Raw genomic sequence first — 17,008 nt, forward strand, 5'->3', positions numbered from 1 at the left:
AGAGAGGAATTGGAGGTTGTGAATAAGACTCTAGATTATAGGGACAGAGGGATTAATGGCTTTCTCTTGAGGAAAAGTTCATGATGGGATCTTTAAAGGAGAAGGAAATGTACCTGTGGAGGATGTTTCATGTCAACCAACATGATGCCAGAATGGGGAGATTGATGGCCAGCAGCTTAGTAGAAATACAGTCAAGAAAATACAATGCACAAGTAGAGCTCAGAAAAAGGGAAAGTTATGGCTTTAGGACAGGAGAAAGAGAAAAGGAAAATCAACAGAGGAACTTATCAGAGTTTAACAGTCATGTGACAAATGAGTCTTCACATTTTGTTTTGGAGATGAGGATGAAAGTAGGGAAGCATGATTTAAGATGCTTGATAGTGGAATTATAGAATCCCTACAGTGTGGAAACAGGCCATTGGGCCCATTGAATCTTCACTGACCCTCTGAAGGGCATCCACCCAGACACAATCCACCACACTATCCTCATAACACCACATTTACCATTGCTATTTCATATAACCTGCACATCTTTGGACTGTGGGAGGAAACCGGAGCACTCAGCGGAAACTCACACAGACACAGGGAGAAGGTTCAAACTCCACGCAGACAGTCACTTGAACATAGAATAGTACAGCACAGTGCAGGCCCTTTGGCCCATAATGTTATGCTGACCTATTATCCTACTAAGATCAATCTACCCTGCCTACCCTACATTTTACTATCCTCCATGTGCCTATCCAAGACTCGCTTAAAAGTCTCCACTTGACAGTGGAATCAAATCTGGGTCCCTGGTGTTGTGAGGCAGCAGTGCTATCCACTGAGCAACTGTGCTGTCCATAATAGTAGATAAGTGAAGCCAAAGGTTTTTAATGGAGAAATGATCGTATTGTTTGAGGTCAGTGAAGTCCAATAGTGCTGAAATCTTTTAGACAGATCAGGTATTGGAAGACTAAGCCATTTCTGACTAAAGATACTCATGCTAGGGCTAGATGGAGAGAGCAAAGAAGCCATACAGAGGAGATCATAAGGAAAATAGACTGTGTAAGACATGAGCAAAATATGGTGTGTTTGGTAAATAATGACTCATAAGGTCAGTCAAGTAATGAATGTTTGCTTCCAGGAAGTGAGCTTAACCCATTTTATTAACACTCTACAAGAAGGGTAATACATGAAATAAAATACAATATTAAAAGCAATAACACACTAAATGGCCTACAAATTATTATGGTCAAAATTCAGCATGTATAACAAATGTTCACCAAAACCTGTATTGATCTCAAGGAACAATAGAAATTAGCCTCATTGCCAAAGTAATAAAATTTGCACCAATTTTACACATATTTAGTAAATGTTTGGCACATTAATTTTTACCTCCAAATATAAACCTCTATTGAATTCCAAAGGTTAAAGTACTATACTTATAATAGCTTCACACATCAGAATGTAATGAAAAACAAGTATGGTTTTCTGGGTCATGTCATATGTCATATGCACATTCTACCCTATTTTGCATAATTTAACGCAACTGAAATTTCTGCAAACTACCACTTCAATTTAATATAAAATGTGTTTATTCTATGTTAATTATTTAAAAGTTCAGGCTTAAGACTTTTTGGAAATTATACAGGTTCTTAATCAGTGCAAGTAGAAAGTGATTACAGAAAGGAACATGATTACAGAAAATGAAATCATGCAGCATTCAATGAAAGCAATAAATATCTTATTTTCATTACTGCAATGTGTCATCTTCAATTCTACACATTTAAGCCATGGATCTCTTCTGTGTTAAGAAAAAACCTACAAAACTCGTGTCATGACTCATACTAGTCAGAGTATACTGGTGTACTTCAAAATGGGGCTGCAGCATACCCAGTACATTCGTTTGCAAATATTTGCTTTTTTCTCGCTGCTTTCTTGCCCTCTTTTAACAAAAAAAAATCACTTACATGATGTGGATACACTGACAGGTCCGATATTTATTGCCCATCCCTAAATGCCCTGGAAGTGGTGGTGATGAATTACCTTCTTAAACTGCTGCAGTTGTTAATTCTCTGTGATACAACTAAATAGCTTGTTAGTTCATTTTAAAGGGTTGATAAAATCGAACCACATGGTTGTGCAGGTCTGGAGTCACAGATACATCAGACCAAGTAAGAATCATGCATGATACACCATTATTCTTGCTCTGTCCAGGAATTCCAGAAATTTGAGTTTGTGTTTTAATGGAATTGCTTAATATCCATTCAATAAACCGCATGTCACAGTGACTAGTTACTAGACTGATAAACAGGAAGTCTGGAATAATAATTCAGAGATGTGAGTTAGATTTCCACCATGCAGCTGAGGAATTTAAATTCAATTTGTTGAATGCATGTGGAATTAAAAAGCTCGTATCTGTAATGGCAATCAGGTAACTACTAGATGGTCATAATAACACATCCTTTAAGAAAGGATTCTGCAATCAGGGTGATGTCTCCTTCTCCTCATGCTTCTCATCCCTCTCCCCTAGCCTCCTGATGCAGGGTACCCCGCCCTTCTTGTGCAAGCTGGTGCTTCTCATCTCGAATGCTCTCACTTTCTAAATGTGTACCACCCATTTCACGCATGAGTGCAGTATGAATACCAATGCCCATATGATATCAGGAGGCTGACAACTTCCTGAACTGGCAAGTTTCTCAGTTCGTTTTCCTCCACTCACCGGTGAAGGATTATTTCAATTTTAACCTCACAAAGGTTTAAGGACTTACAATTTTAAGGCAGGAACAGTTACCTTTTTGAACTCTCCTTGCCTCTACGAATGTCTCCTAAAATGGCCATTACCTCCATGCATCAGATCAGGCACAGACAACTGCTGAACGCTAGCTCTCTCAGAAAACATTGCACACTTTTATGGAGACGGACTTTTAGTAAGCCCTCAAGAAGTTCAACTGACCTCTGAACTGAAATAAGCCAATTTGAATTTCATGTTCTCCTCTACTCTTGGAATGATCAGATTGTTGGAAAGGAAGGCAGTATGGTGTAGCTAAATCTTTTACAGAGCCTGCCTCTAATCTTGTCCAATCTGGGCAGAAATTCCTTCTTGATCTCACTATTCAAGAAAGGAGGGATCTAAAGGGTCACTAGTTAGACATTTTTAGTTGAGATAAATTTTAGAATCTTATCAGATCGTAATAACAGGACACTGAAAATCATGGCATACAAATGCCATGCAAAGACAATCAAGACATAATCTAACACCCTCCTATGGGGTTTAAGTGGCATTAAGATCACTGAATCCATCAGCTCAAATGATGGAGTAGGGTGGTGGGGGGTCACTATTGACCAGTAACTTAATTGAAATGGCCATATAAATACTGCAGCTAATAGGGCAAGTCAAAACCTGGAAATTCAAAGCCTGTCAACTATCTACATAGCCAAAGTTAGGAGTGTTTTTGGAATTTGCCTGGCTGAGTGCAGTTCCAACAACACTTAAGAAAATCAAATCCTCCCTGGAAAATACAGACTGTCTGACTGTCACCCTATTGATCACTATAAATATCCATTCCCAACACCATCAATACCATTGTAATGTGTAGCATTGTAGTGATGCAGTATAGCAACTCACAAACATTCTTGAACAGCACCTTCCAAACCTAAGATTTCTACCATATAAAAGGACAAGAGCAGCAAATGTATGGGAACTATCTGCAAATTTCCCTCCAAGTTTCACAAATCCTACTTTGGAAATATACTATGTTCCTGTGCTGTTGCTGGGTTAAAATTCTGGAACTCGCTCCCAAACAGCACTTGTGTGTTTCCCATTATGCAAAGGCTACTCATTCATTCTTGGGAATGTGCGCCTTGCTGTCTGGGCTAGCATTTATTCCCCATCTCTAATAGCCCTTTTGAAGATTGTGATGAGATGTCTTCTTGAACTGCTGTAGTCGATTTCAAATTTCTCACAGCAATTGGAGATGGGCAATAAGTGTTGTATCTTCAAGTGATGCTCACATTCCACAACCAAATAAAACTGTAATATAATTGGAAAGGATCTACAAGGATTTATGAAAAGGAAACTGTTTGGCCAAATCAGTTAGAAACATTTTGAGGATATAATTCAGAGTGGATAAGAATGAAACAATGGATGCAGTGTACTTGGATTTTCCAAAAGCATTTGTTAGTGTTTGGGTCAATAAAGTAGCATGGTTTGAAGATTGGATAATGGACAGAAACAGAAACCAACAATAAAAAGAGCCATTTTCAGTTGGTGAAGCATAACTCGCAGTGCAATGCTAGGAAGGGTGCTTGGATCCAGCAATTTATGTTCGACAAGATTGATATAATGCATTCATTTTTACTAAAGATGCAAATTTAGATGGAAATGTTAAATGGCAGAGGATAGAAAAATGATGAAAAGTAATTTAGTCTGGTTGAATTAGAGGGAAAGAATATTGTAAATGGAATATAATGTGGAGAAATGCGAGGTCTTCTACTTTGACTGAAAAAATATAGAAAATCAGAATGGTTTTTGAATGGTGAGACATTGAAAAATTATTGATATTCTATGGGAGTTGGACGTTTGCATTATACAGACAAAATTAAATTCTCAAACGGTCTTTGGAAGTCACAGAGAGTACTTGAAAAGAATATTGAAGCCATAGCCATAGAATGGCAGGGTTTGGATACCAAGGAAAGCAAGAGATGTGGGGGAAAGGGAGGGAGGCGGAGCTGCAGTCAGCAACAGTCATGGTTTTATGATTGGCTCAAGGTATTGAATGGCAAACCCTTAATACTGTTTCTATTATTCTTGGCTACGTATGGCCTATGGAGACACATGGATAAAAAAAAGAAACACATTGAATCTATGCAAATGGAGAGAAAGCGAATTGAAATATGTTAAAAACTGCATGCTAAAAGGGTTGCAAGTTCACAATCCATTTGAAACCAAACTAACTAACAGCTGGTCTAGCAATTCACCCCTTCAATGTGAAGATGGCTGGAAAGCTTTGCGAACCTTCAATTTGAGCATGTGGAAATAGAGATGGTGCTGTGAACATCTTTTGCGCGATAAATGATACAGCAAACAGCAGCCCTGCAATTTTTTTGTAGAGAGAGCCAATTAGTATTTTTCTTCACATAATTAAACGTAGTTCAGGCAAATAGAGCAAGATAATAATCGCCAGATTGACATGAAATGTTTGTGAAGCGCACATGAACAGTAAGTGTACCTAATCTACCCTGGCAGTGATAGTATTTTGATATACTGAATGCAAAACAGTATAATTTTTTAAATTTTTCTCTTTCAAGCTGTTAAGTAATTACAGCTATGTGCCAAAATGTCCAAACAACTGTTGTTTTCTGCACTTGAGGATTTTAGTGAATTCTAACTGGCTAACTAATTTTGGTAAAGTTTATACAGCTCATGTATTCATGAATTCCTACATTAGACTCAATGAAACTAAATTTTATTCATGTCTCAGGAGGTGAGGAACAGAAAGGCTCATGAAGCAAGAGCATAAACTGTAACTGAGTTATCTGAGTTAATGTGTTGAAAAATAATTTGGGCAACACGAATCAAATAGAAATGAATTTTATGGGTCATCCACAGGTGGGGTACGTAGGTAGGAACTGGTTGGAGATTTGGCAATGCAATACGTTTTCAAGTAAAAATATGAATGAAATGAAAATAATTTCTTCCCACTATATCCTTCAGTCCTCATAGCTATCTGTATTTCAATGTATAATTAATATTCCAGCTACAATGTTGGAACAGAAGATTGTGATCTCACTAAAGTATCGTATAAATAGTATCGAGTTTGAGTATAATTAGATAAAAGTAGGTGATGACATAATGACTGAGATTGTTCTTGTTTTCAATAATCTATGTTTTTCACCCTGCAATAAGGTACACCTTTTTAAAGGGATTACTACTGCAGTCATTAATGTAAAAATGTGTAACAAATATGAGATTAATTCCTTACTTATTTAATATCCTTTTGAAAGTTAAAAACGTTCCAGAATTGTATGCTTGCATATGTTAGAACTGGAGAAATGCAGGTGTTTTATGCAGCTTAATATATTATATTTACAGCAATCATTTAGTGTAGTTGGCTAAATTACAAATTTTTATGAGTCAAAAACTGCTGGATATTGAGTTTGTTTTAATTTAATGTTGTTTTCTTTAGGGTCAGAGAGAAAAGAAATTGATCATCAGCACCCTGAATGATAGCTAACTCTTTGATCAAGAGGCCAGCTACTCCTAAGTCTCAGTAGTGCATTTCCAGTACAGTCACTTGATGACAACTAGGGATGAGGACACTACCTAGAGTTGATCTCTTCGAGTCCAGCAGTGTTGAGATTAACCATTACTGAGATCAGCAGATTAAGCATTAAGCAAAGTACATTCTTTGTAGCTTCGTGTTACACTGAAGCAAGATTAGTCCAGTTGGTCAAACCTTTTTGGCTATACAACTAGACATAACTAAATTCTAACTTCACTCATGTACTCACCTTGGTTTCATTAACCTTCATAACACTCTTTTAATATCGAGTAATTTCAGTTCCAAAATGTTCAATTACTCTAGCCTCAGCAGCTTTTTCAAGTCAGAGTCTCATTTGTGTGAAGGTGTGATTCCTGACCCCTAAAGAGCAGAGCTTTAGCTGTAAGCTAAGGCTTCTTGTTCTGGCAAAATGTGGAAATAGGACAGACAGAGATAAACTATCAACTCCTTTGATCATCTTAAACTCTTCAGTACGATCACCCTTTAATCTCTCATACGCATGGGAATACAAGCCTGCTCTATAGAACATTTCCTAATTTAATTCTTTAACCTTTTAATCATTTTGATGTATCTATACTGCAACCATTCAAGGTCAATTTATTCTTACTAAGACGCAGTGCTCAGAAATGAATGCAGTACTTTAAGTGAGGTCTAACCAGATTTTTATGCAATAGTAAATGAGCAAGAATACCAAATATTTACAAAATATCATGTAAGACTGATGTTTTGGTTACTAGGTAAATAATATGTAAAATGAAGAACTAAATTCTTGTAAAGTCTACATTCAACGTTTCTCTACAATTGGGCTTGCCAATTTAATTTAGTTTGATGTAGACCAAGTGATGTATGTGTAAATCTTTCTTGATAACAAGCTAAAGTGAAAAAAACCGAGCATTTCATGTAAAAATAGAATTATGAAAGGAATGGTATATATGACATGTTACATGTCAATCTGTGATGCAACTTATTTTCTCTCTTTACAAAAACTCTGTACATTTGTCTTTTATACATCTGATATTTTGTTGGTATAGTTGTGAGTCAAACACTCAAGTTCATTTCTGCACATGAGGCTACATTCAAGTGTGGCAGGACAGAGAATACTGCTACTTGTAAATTTACATCAGTCTGACGCAGTTTATGTTAATGTGCAATTACAATTTAACAAATTATTGATTGGTATTTCTGGTTCCCTTTGAAAGGTGGATCTCAACTGAAAATGCTCACGTCAGCTGAAAGCAAAAGCAATGAGATTGGTCCTATATGCATCAATTAGCACTTCTCTAAATTACTGCACTTACAATGACAGTCAATTGAAGCGTGCAATCAAACTTTGATATTTGTGACAGCAGGAAGAAATATTTAAATTTTCAAATGAATGCCAAAATTATCTTACATAAAAACCTGATCAAAAATAAGTTAAGTAACATTTAAACTTATTGAATATTTTACAACCACCATGACATGCTTAGCTTTTAAAATGATACTTGAAATATTTTTATAAGGGTATACTAGGGGTGAACTTCATCTTGGAAAAGCAGCACAAAACAGGTGATTGCAAATTGTTTTGCACTCGGTTTGATTTTATTTTCCACTGACTTTAACAAAACAAAAACAACTTGCCGTATTTACTTTAGCCAATTTTGCTCTAATAAACCCTCACTCCCCTCTGGCATCTGTGACATGACTCCTCCTATCCAGCAGGCCATTTTCTATATTTGCTGACCATTAAAATATGAGTGAAACAAGTTTGGTCAGTTTCAAAAAATCAGATTGAGGTCAAAATTCAACAGCAGTGAAACCATCTTGAAATCAGCATTAATTACAGTCAATTGGCAATCTCGTTCTCAAAGTAATAATACTGCTGTGAAACAGAACTGCACAAATCCAATCCAGAGGAATCCAAAAGTGGGCTTCATCATAATCAGACTCTAAATTCAAAATAACAATGGGGTTTCTAAATTGCTGCAAAATGAAATCCACTGCTGGATTTTACCACTGAAGTAGATAGCTCGAGTCAAGAAACTTCCTGCCTCGGTTTGAAGGGCTTCGTTACACCCAAAGTATTGCTCCATGGAGCAGCTGGACCCAATCATCCCTGAAGCTAATCACAGGTGGGCGCAGGGGCAGATGACAGCTGAGCTGGCCTGATCAGAAGGCTTGTCTTGGTTTTCTGGAATTTTGTCCCAACTGCTTTAGAAATATAAGGGGCTTTAATCCTCACTCCTGAAAACAACAAAATGCTTAGATTACAGCGAGTCACATAGGACCCATGAACAGATAGCAAGCTAACGTTTCAAGTCCAGATGATTCTTCACCAGAGCTGGTATTCCACCCACCTCTCATGCCTCTTCATTCCCAATAAGTGCCCTCAATGCCAAAGTAATGCCCAACCGCCCAACCCCCATGCCCACTCATATCCCCTGATACCTTTGAAGCTTCCAAGCATACACAGCGGTAAATGTCAGGAGCTATGCAGAGATATTAAAAAAATTAAAACCACGATCAACAACTCTCGCTCATGCATGCTTGGCAGTGAGGATACATGCCCATTCACAAAACCCATAACGCTGTTAAATCACCTGAATCACCTTCAATTTGTTATAAAACTAAACTTGTATTTAATTTGTTTTCTATTCACTCATGGGATGTGAGTATTCATGGCTTGGCCAGCATTTATTGCCCATCCCTCATACCCCATTGATCTCAGAGGCCATTTCAGGAGGATAGTTAAGAGCAACCACATTGCAGCAGGGCTGGAGTCACCTGTAGGCCAGACGAAGTAAAGACAAACAAATTCTTTCCCTATTAGATGAGTTTTTAACAACTATAGTTACCAAGAGATGTTTAATGCAAAATGGCTGTTTATGGGATGGTTTTAATTCCAAATTTTCATTGAACACAAAATTCAATACTGCCTTTTCCACGGTGGTTTCTGAAACCAAGTCCCCTGAACATTAACCGATGGCTCTGGGTTACTCGTCCTGTGACATTACCACTGCACCATCATCTCCTCCCAAAGACAGGCAATCCTTTACTAACTAAACTTGGAATCAAGCTGAAAATTCAGACATTCTGCTGAGATAAGAGCTTTTGTGCTTTTCAAACCAAACTGTGCATGTAGATGCTGAAATAGGGCATATCCCATTATCCTGTGGGATAATGGCTACCATGAACAGAAGATTTCTTCCTTTATATTTTACAAACTCGTGAATGGGCCCAAAGCTGTCACATTTGATCCTGTGATGGTAAAAACTGCAGATGCTGCAGAATCTGAGATAACAAGGTCTAGAGCTGGATGAACACAGCAGGTCAAGCAGCATCAGAGGAGCAGGAAGACTGACGTTTCCGGCCTAGACTCTTCTTCAGAAAAAAAAACGTTTGATCCTGTGATGTGCACAGTAAAACTGAGATTACCCTAGAAGGGTAAGCTATCTCAAAGATTTGAGATGTAACTAGCTGTTTCACAAAGCTACAATGCTGTAGTAACATGAGTAGTGTTCATCACGAACAGAACACCGTTGCCAAAACAAAAAGACATTCTGTCTGTCACACAAATGAGTAATCTTGTGGATGAATTTCAATATGTTTATGATGCTAGATACTTAGGACATAGTAAAGACTGGCACATTGTGTCAAACATCTCTTTGGCTGTTCACAACAGGCAATGTGACCTAGCCAAAAAATCCATGCTTGCAAAACTGAAAGGACAGAGTCTCACGTCAGACGAGATTCTGCGATTGGACGTAATTTGCTAGACAATCATAGTCATAGAGTCATAGAGTAATACAGCATAGAAATAGGCCCTTTGGCCCAAACTAGTCCATGCCTATTCAGCTAGTTCCAATTGCCTGCATTTGGTCCATATCCCTCTGAGCCTTTCCCATCCGTGTACCTATCCAAATGTTTATTTTCAAACGTTCCAATGTACCTGTCTCAACCACTTCCTCTAGCAGCCCATTCCATATATGCACCACTCTCTGCATGAAGAAGTTGCCCCTCAGGTACTTCTTAGATCTTTTTCTTCTCACCTTAAACCTATGCTCTCTAGTTTTCAATTCCCCATCCCTGGGAAAAAGACTATATACATTCATCCTATCTATGCCCCTCATGACTTTATACACTTCAATAAGGTCACCCCTCATTCTCCTACGTTCTAAGGAATAAAGTCCTATCCTGGGCAACCTCTCCCTATAACTCAGATCTACTAGTCCTGGCAGCATCCTTGTAAATTTTCTTTGCATACTTTCCAGTTTAACTACGTCTTTCCCGTAACAGGGTGACCAAAACTGTACACAATGCTTCAAGTGCGGCCTCACAAACAACTTATACAATCATAAGTGTGCAAAGAATTATGCTGACAACCAATTTAGAATGAAATCAAGTCTGCTTTTCCCTCACCACTGACACCAACCCAGCCTAGAAGCCTCTTCCTTTAGCACTCGAGGAACTCAATAAATAGTGGTACGACTCAATCTATCTCGGTAGTGGACATCAAAGTTCCCCACCAGAATACAATTCGTGCTCTGCCACTTCCATGCCTACCCCAAGTGGTGTTCAAAATGGAGGAGCACTCATCAGTGCAGGTATGTCTTGAAGGCAACAGGTGGTGATCAAAAAGTTTCCTTGCATGTGTTTATCCTGATGCCATGAGATATCATGGGGTCCAGTGTCAATGTTGTGAGCATCCTGAGCAATTGAGTTCCAACTGTATAACACTGTGGGGGTTAGACAGCACAAGTAGGGCCTGTTTGAATTGAGCACTAATTCTTACGCTTGCAAAGTAGGATTTCACACCTCAGCTCCTTCCCCTGCCAGGAAAAATAGGTTTGTTAGGAAATGGGAGTTGTATTTCTACATTTGGTTTTTGCCTGACATTTTTAAAGATCTCCACAGTTGGTCAGAAAGTGTAGATTAGATTTCCATCTCATTTCAGGGAAATGAGATTGGGGAGCAATATAAGCAACAATTTAGTGAATATCTGAAATTAGAATGGAGCTGCGTTTGCTGGCTTCACATATTTTAAATTTTAATCAACAGAAAATGATGGTGAACAAATGCCTAGGTGCCTTCTGGTGAGTGTTTATGCAGACAGAATAACTGTAATAAATTGCCTCACAATAACTTATAGATTCCTTATACATTATTTCCTTTAGTCTATTTATTCTGTAAATTTTCAACACATGTTTTACATTTTCATGTTACATTTCACAGAATCCCTAGGGTGTGGAAACAGTCCCTTCGGCTCAATAAGTCCACACCGATACTCAGAGCATTCCACCCAGACCCACCTATAACCTATAACTAGACCCTATAACCTATCTAATCTACACATCCCTGAACACTATGGGCAACTTAGCATGGCCAATCCACCTAACCTGCACATCTTTCGACTGTGGGAGGAAACTGGAGCACCCAGAGGAAACCCACGCAGACACGGGGAGAATGCGCAAACTCCACACAGACAGTCATCTGAGGGTGGAATTGAACTGGGGTCCCTGGTGCTGTGAGACAGCAGTGCTAATCACTAAGCCACCACACTGCCCCTTTCTTGACACAGTTAGTGACACAGAGGAGCCATAGTATATAGCTCAGGATGACTTCTTTTCCATCCTATCAGGAAGCATTTGCATTGCATTCCATCAACCTGTGTCACAAAAATTCCTTTCAGGGAAAGGAATTCCTTTCCCTGAAGAAGTTAATGGGCACAGTCATTTACATGCTGCTGCCTCACCAGTTGACTGCAGCCTTACTGAATTAGAAGATGGGCTGTGATGTGGTAGTCAACTCTGTTAAATATCTCTTAGTATGGCTCAGCAGCCTTTCTCTGACAATGACAGCCTCTGTTGCATCTGCTGCAATGGAAAACACTGAGTTCAGAAGGCGCACATTCTGTTGGCCTCTACTCTCTCTGGGCTCTCTTTTCGGCCAGCTGATCTTTTCTTTTCTTAACAGAACACTGGACAAAACAGCAGCTGAGACAGTCAAAGCAATTGAATAACTCTCTGGAATTACATTATTTCTCTCTCCAGCTAATAAATCAATCAGTTATCCATGAGTAACAAAGGACACAGTTGTCTGATTTATAAGCGAGTTTAAAAAAATCACATGCTCATTGCCTTGGCCCTAGCTGGTAATTACAAAGGCTAATGCTGGGAGATGGATAGTACACAGCCGTGGGCACTGATTAGAGGTCTCACCTTGATCTATATTTTACCAGTTAAGTTGTAAGGACTTGAATTTTTTCAACATGTAGCACAGAAATCCTTTTTATCAAATGCCTTCTTCGAGAAGGCATATTTTATACATTTTTGAATGACGTATACAATTATAATCTCTGGCAAGATTATGTTGTATAAGAGTCAAGTTTACATTATGCACTGACTTTGCAACATTTTGTCTTTGAAAATAAATTCCTATTCAGTTCAAACTTTATTCTGTCACTAATATACCAAATCATTCAGCATGGACTCCTAATTCCATATGAAATGCACACTGGGTGTATGACCCTGATGGATCAATGAAAACTGCAAATATTTTAGAGCTGCTGATAAAATAACACAAATCGTCAGTTGTTTACCTTTTTTCCTGAAAGTCATTTTACTGAAGTGAAACATGACAAATATTATTACACAGAGTGATTTTTCAACTGGTGAAATTGTTGCCTCACCTTAGCAACCATGACATCACACTTCAGTTAGAAAGCCAGTCAGAATATAAACTGTTTGCATTATGTTGGGTTCAGAGACTACTCACAATTCTCCCTTGATGTCTCAGTCATCCTGTATACTTTCTTTTTTAAATTTTATTTGCTGAAAGGAACAGGATGTCCGTGGATCCAATCAAGCACCAACAGAATACACAAACTTGGGTCTGTATCCCACTATACCCTTCACCCAGCCCTGCGACCCCCAGCAACCTCCACCCTGTCTAGCCCTTTTAACTGAAAATTTATAATTGATAGCTTCCCTTTGATGCTTTCGTAAATCATACAAAGATGTCATATGGTGACAGCAATTTACCAGAGCAGAGCTGAAATGAAAAACCAAAGTGGCATTAGGTCAAACATCAAGATGGCAGAAGAGGAGAAGTTACCTATTTCTCTATCATAGAAAATACTTCATTTTAATTTAATTTAGCTTTGGTTTTACAGAGCTGAAAAATCCAGGAGCTACTTGATAGCATAACAACACTGCAATTTAACATTGCATTGCATTGATTACCATTCTGGAGCACGCTTACAATTACCAAAATCACCTAACTATGTTATGGTCCCAGATTAGAAAATATTATCAATAATGCAAGTCAGGGATTAATCAATTCCCTAAGGCTGAATATAAACCAAACGAAAATCACTACAGAATAATCACAAATGACCAGACCTTCCAGACTCCAGATCTTTGGAGATTGGACGCACAAGATGTGTGTCGTGGAAATTGTGCCACACTCCTGACTTGTGCCTTGCGAATGATGGATAGGTTTTAGGAAGTCAGGAGGTGCATTACTCACTGCAAAGTTCCTATCCTCTGACCTGATCTTGTTGCCACACTGGCAGGTTCAGTTCTGTTTCTGGTCATGGTAACTCCTAGTATACTGACCATGAGAGATTCAATGATGGTAATGGCATTGAATGTCAAGGAGTAATATTGAACTCTGTCTTGTTGGAGAGGATCTTTCCCTGGCATTTCTGTGGCGTGAGCGGTTGTGAATGGTGCTGAACATAATGCTATGACCTGCAAACATCTCCTGCTCTATGACCTTACTATGAAAAGAAGGTAACTGATGAAGTAGCTGAAGATGGTTAGACCTATTACACTGTCCTAAGGAACTCCTAATGTAATGAGATGAATGACCGCCAACAACAACGACCATCTTCCTTTGTGCTAGGTCTGAATCCAACCAGTGGAGTGATTTCCACCTTGATTCCTATTGACTTCAGATTTGCTAGGGCTTCATCGTGCCACTCATGATCATACATTGCCTAGGTATCAATGATAATCACTCCCATTTACCATAATTTTGTCTATGTTTAGACGAGGGCTGTGTTGGAATCAGCGGCTGAGTGGTATTGCTGGAAGCCAAACTTAGCATCAATGACCAGGTTATTGCTGAGCAAGTACTTCAGTTATGACGGTTGATTGAAGAAGTTGGGACTGCTCTCCTTGGACAGAAGAAACCAGACAGGAGATTTGTTACAGGTTTTCAAAAATCATGACTGGGCTGGATAGAGTAAAGAGCTATTCCTGCTCGTAAAAGGAAGAAGAACGAGAGGGAGTAGATTGAAAGTGATGTGGAAAAGAAGCAAGGATGGTGCAAGAAAAATCTTATTCACACAATGAGTAATTAGAGATGGAACGCACAGCCTGGAAATGTGGTTGGGGTAGATTCAATTGAAGCATTTAAGGCGGTATTGGATGATTATTTAGATAGCAATAATGTACAAGGGCACAGGAGAAAAGCAGGAGGCAATGATGCTCATTTGAAGCATGTTGATCATTTGATGGGGTGGTAGAAGCAGAAACCCTCGTAACATTTAAGTTGTATTAAGGCGTGCACTTACGATGCCAAGCCATAGGATGCTAAGGGCCAAGTTGAAAATAGGAATTGAATAGTTAGGTGGTTGTTTTTGCCTGGCATGAATGTATGGGCTGAAGGGCAATCTTCCGTGCTGTAGATCTCTATTAATATGAAGGGCCTCCTTCTGTGTTGTAACAATTCTGTAATTTCTGATAGCACTACTGACAATACCTATCCATAACTTTGCAGATGCTTATGAATAGCCTGATGGGGTATGGATTGACCAGGTTGGATTTGTCCTGCTGTATTTGCAGGTAGGTTGTAGACTGGCAATTTTCCCCAATTTTAGATAGATGCTAGCGTTTTAACACTATAACAACTTGTATGGATGCATAACATTTTTCTGGAGCACAGATTTTCAGTTCAATTGCCCAGATGTTGTCAGGGCCAGAAGTCTTTGCAACATTCAGTATCTTCAATTATTTCTTTACATGAAGTGAACTCAATTGACTGAAGGTTTGCATTTGTAATGCTGCAGACCTTAAAAGGATGTTGAGATTGATCGTCAACTCAGCACTTTTGGCTTAACACTCTTGCAATCACTTCAGCCTGAATTGATGGGCTGGACTCCTCAGCATTGACAGTGGGAACATTTGTAGATTTTCCTCCTGTTGTTATTTTATTGTCAACCACCACTCATAACTGGATGTCGCAGGACTATAGAACTTGGCTGTGTGATCACTTAGCTCCGTCTACCTGATGCTGCTCATGCTGCTTGGCATGCTTTTTATCCCGTGTTGTCACTTCACCACATACTATAGTCATAGTTACCACATTCTAAAAATAATCAATTGTGTCAAGTATTTTGAAGCATCTTAATGTGATAATATTCCTACAATTATTAATTACTGAATCATAATAACACCAGAACAGTAGAGATGACTTAGTTATTAAAAAGAAACTACCTGCATCATTATCATCCTAAATGCATAACAGAGAGATCCTACAGCAATCCATCATCACAAATTTCCCCTGAAGCTCTTCCAACGGCCCACTGTAATTCAGCGAAAGTTTAGCCATTTTTCTGCCGAAGCTAGTGCAAATGATTATGAGACCTTTGGATGAAATTTCCAATGAATGTAACTAAATGTACCATTCCTTGGCACAGTTTTATCTCTGTGATTCCACAAAGATTTACTTTCATCTTAAGCATGTCAGCACACTGAGACAAGCACGGAATACAATGCTTTTCTTTTACTAATGGGGTATAGAAAATTCATCTGTGGATAATGGAAGCGGAAGTGAGGATACACATGTCATTGCTACTATATTATATTGACTGGGAGGAATCAGTATGATTATACAGGTGAGATAGAGTTGATGACAGGGGAACTTGTACATGATCTACAGACATTGTACTTGAATTTAATTTAAAAATAAAATCCACTCTTCAATATTATTGTATTATCTAACTTATTTCTTCACAAATAGAAACAGAAAATTAGAGAATGAGCACCATTCTATTAGCTGGCTCCACAGCAGTATTGGCAGTATCTTGGAGCATGTCAACTGTATAGTTATTTTGGAGGAGAATGAAAAATGGCACAAGGAAACACAACAGAACATATAAGGCAACAAAACAGAGAGGGACATTAAAACTGAAAACTGGATCCAATACAACACTCACAGATAGTAAGAACTGCAGATGCTGGAGTCAGAGATAAAACAGTGTGGAGCTGGAGGAACACAGCAGACCAGGCAGCATCAGAGGAGCAGGAAAGCTGATGTTTTGGGTTGGGACTCTTCTTCAGAAGAAGGATCTTTCTGAAGAAGGGTCACGACCCGAAACGTCAGCTTTTCTGCTCCTCTGATGCTGCCTAGCCTGCTGTGCTCCTCCAGCTCCATACTATGTTATCCAATACAACATTAGTTGTGTTTTAAAAATAAAATTTCAAATTGATATCATGGAGCTACAGTGAGCTCAAAATTTCTACTGATTAGTATTAGTATTAGTAATTATATCTTCAATTCCCTTGATAAATTATTGCAATCAACATTTATAATTTTGATGCTATTAAGTGACTGCCACTTTTGATATAAAATTTGATTTTAAAACGTATTAATGCAAAGCATGCACACAGTTGCACTATTGCCTGTTAGTTAAAAGTTTGCTAAAACTATACTTGAACAAAAATCCCAGTTAATGGTAAAAGTATGTAGATTGAAGTAAC

The 17,008-nt window shown here is 38.5% G+C and overlaps 1 protein-coding gene across 1 annotated transcript in view; it reads right to left on the bottom strand.

Annotated features, from left to right (window-relative positions):
• The window catches only part of pcdh7b (protocadherin 7b), a 360,001-nt gene that overhangs the window by 82,495 nt on the left and 260,498 nt on the right, over positions 1 to 17,008 (bottom strand). The window lies entirely within an intron of this gene.

This window comes from Rhincodon typus, chromosome 1, assembly GCF_021869965.1.
Source record: "Rhincodon typus isolate 14 chromosome 1, sRhiTyp1.1, whole genome shotgun sequence".
NCBI classification, from domain to species: domain Eukaryota; kingdom Metazoa; phylum Chordata; class Chondrichthyes; order Orectolobiformes; family Rhincodontidae; genus Rhincodon; species Rhincodon typus.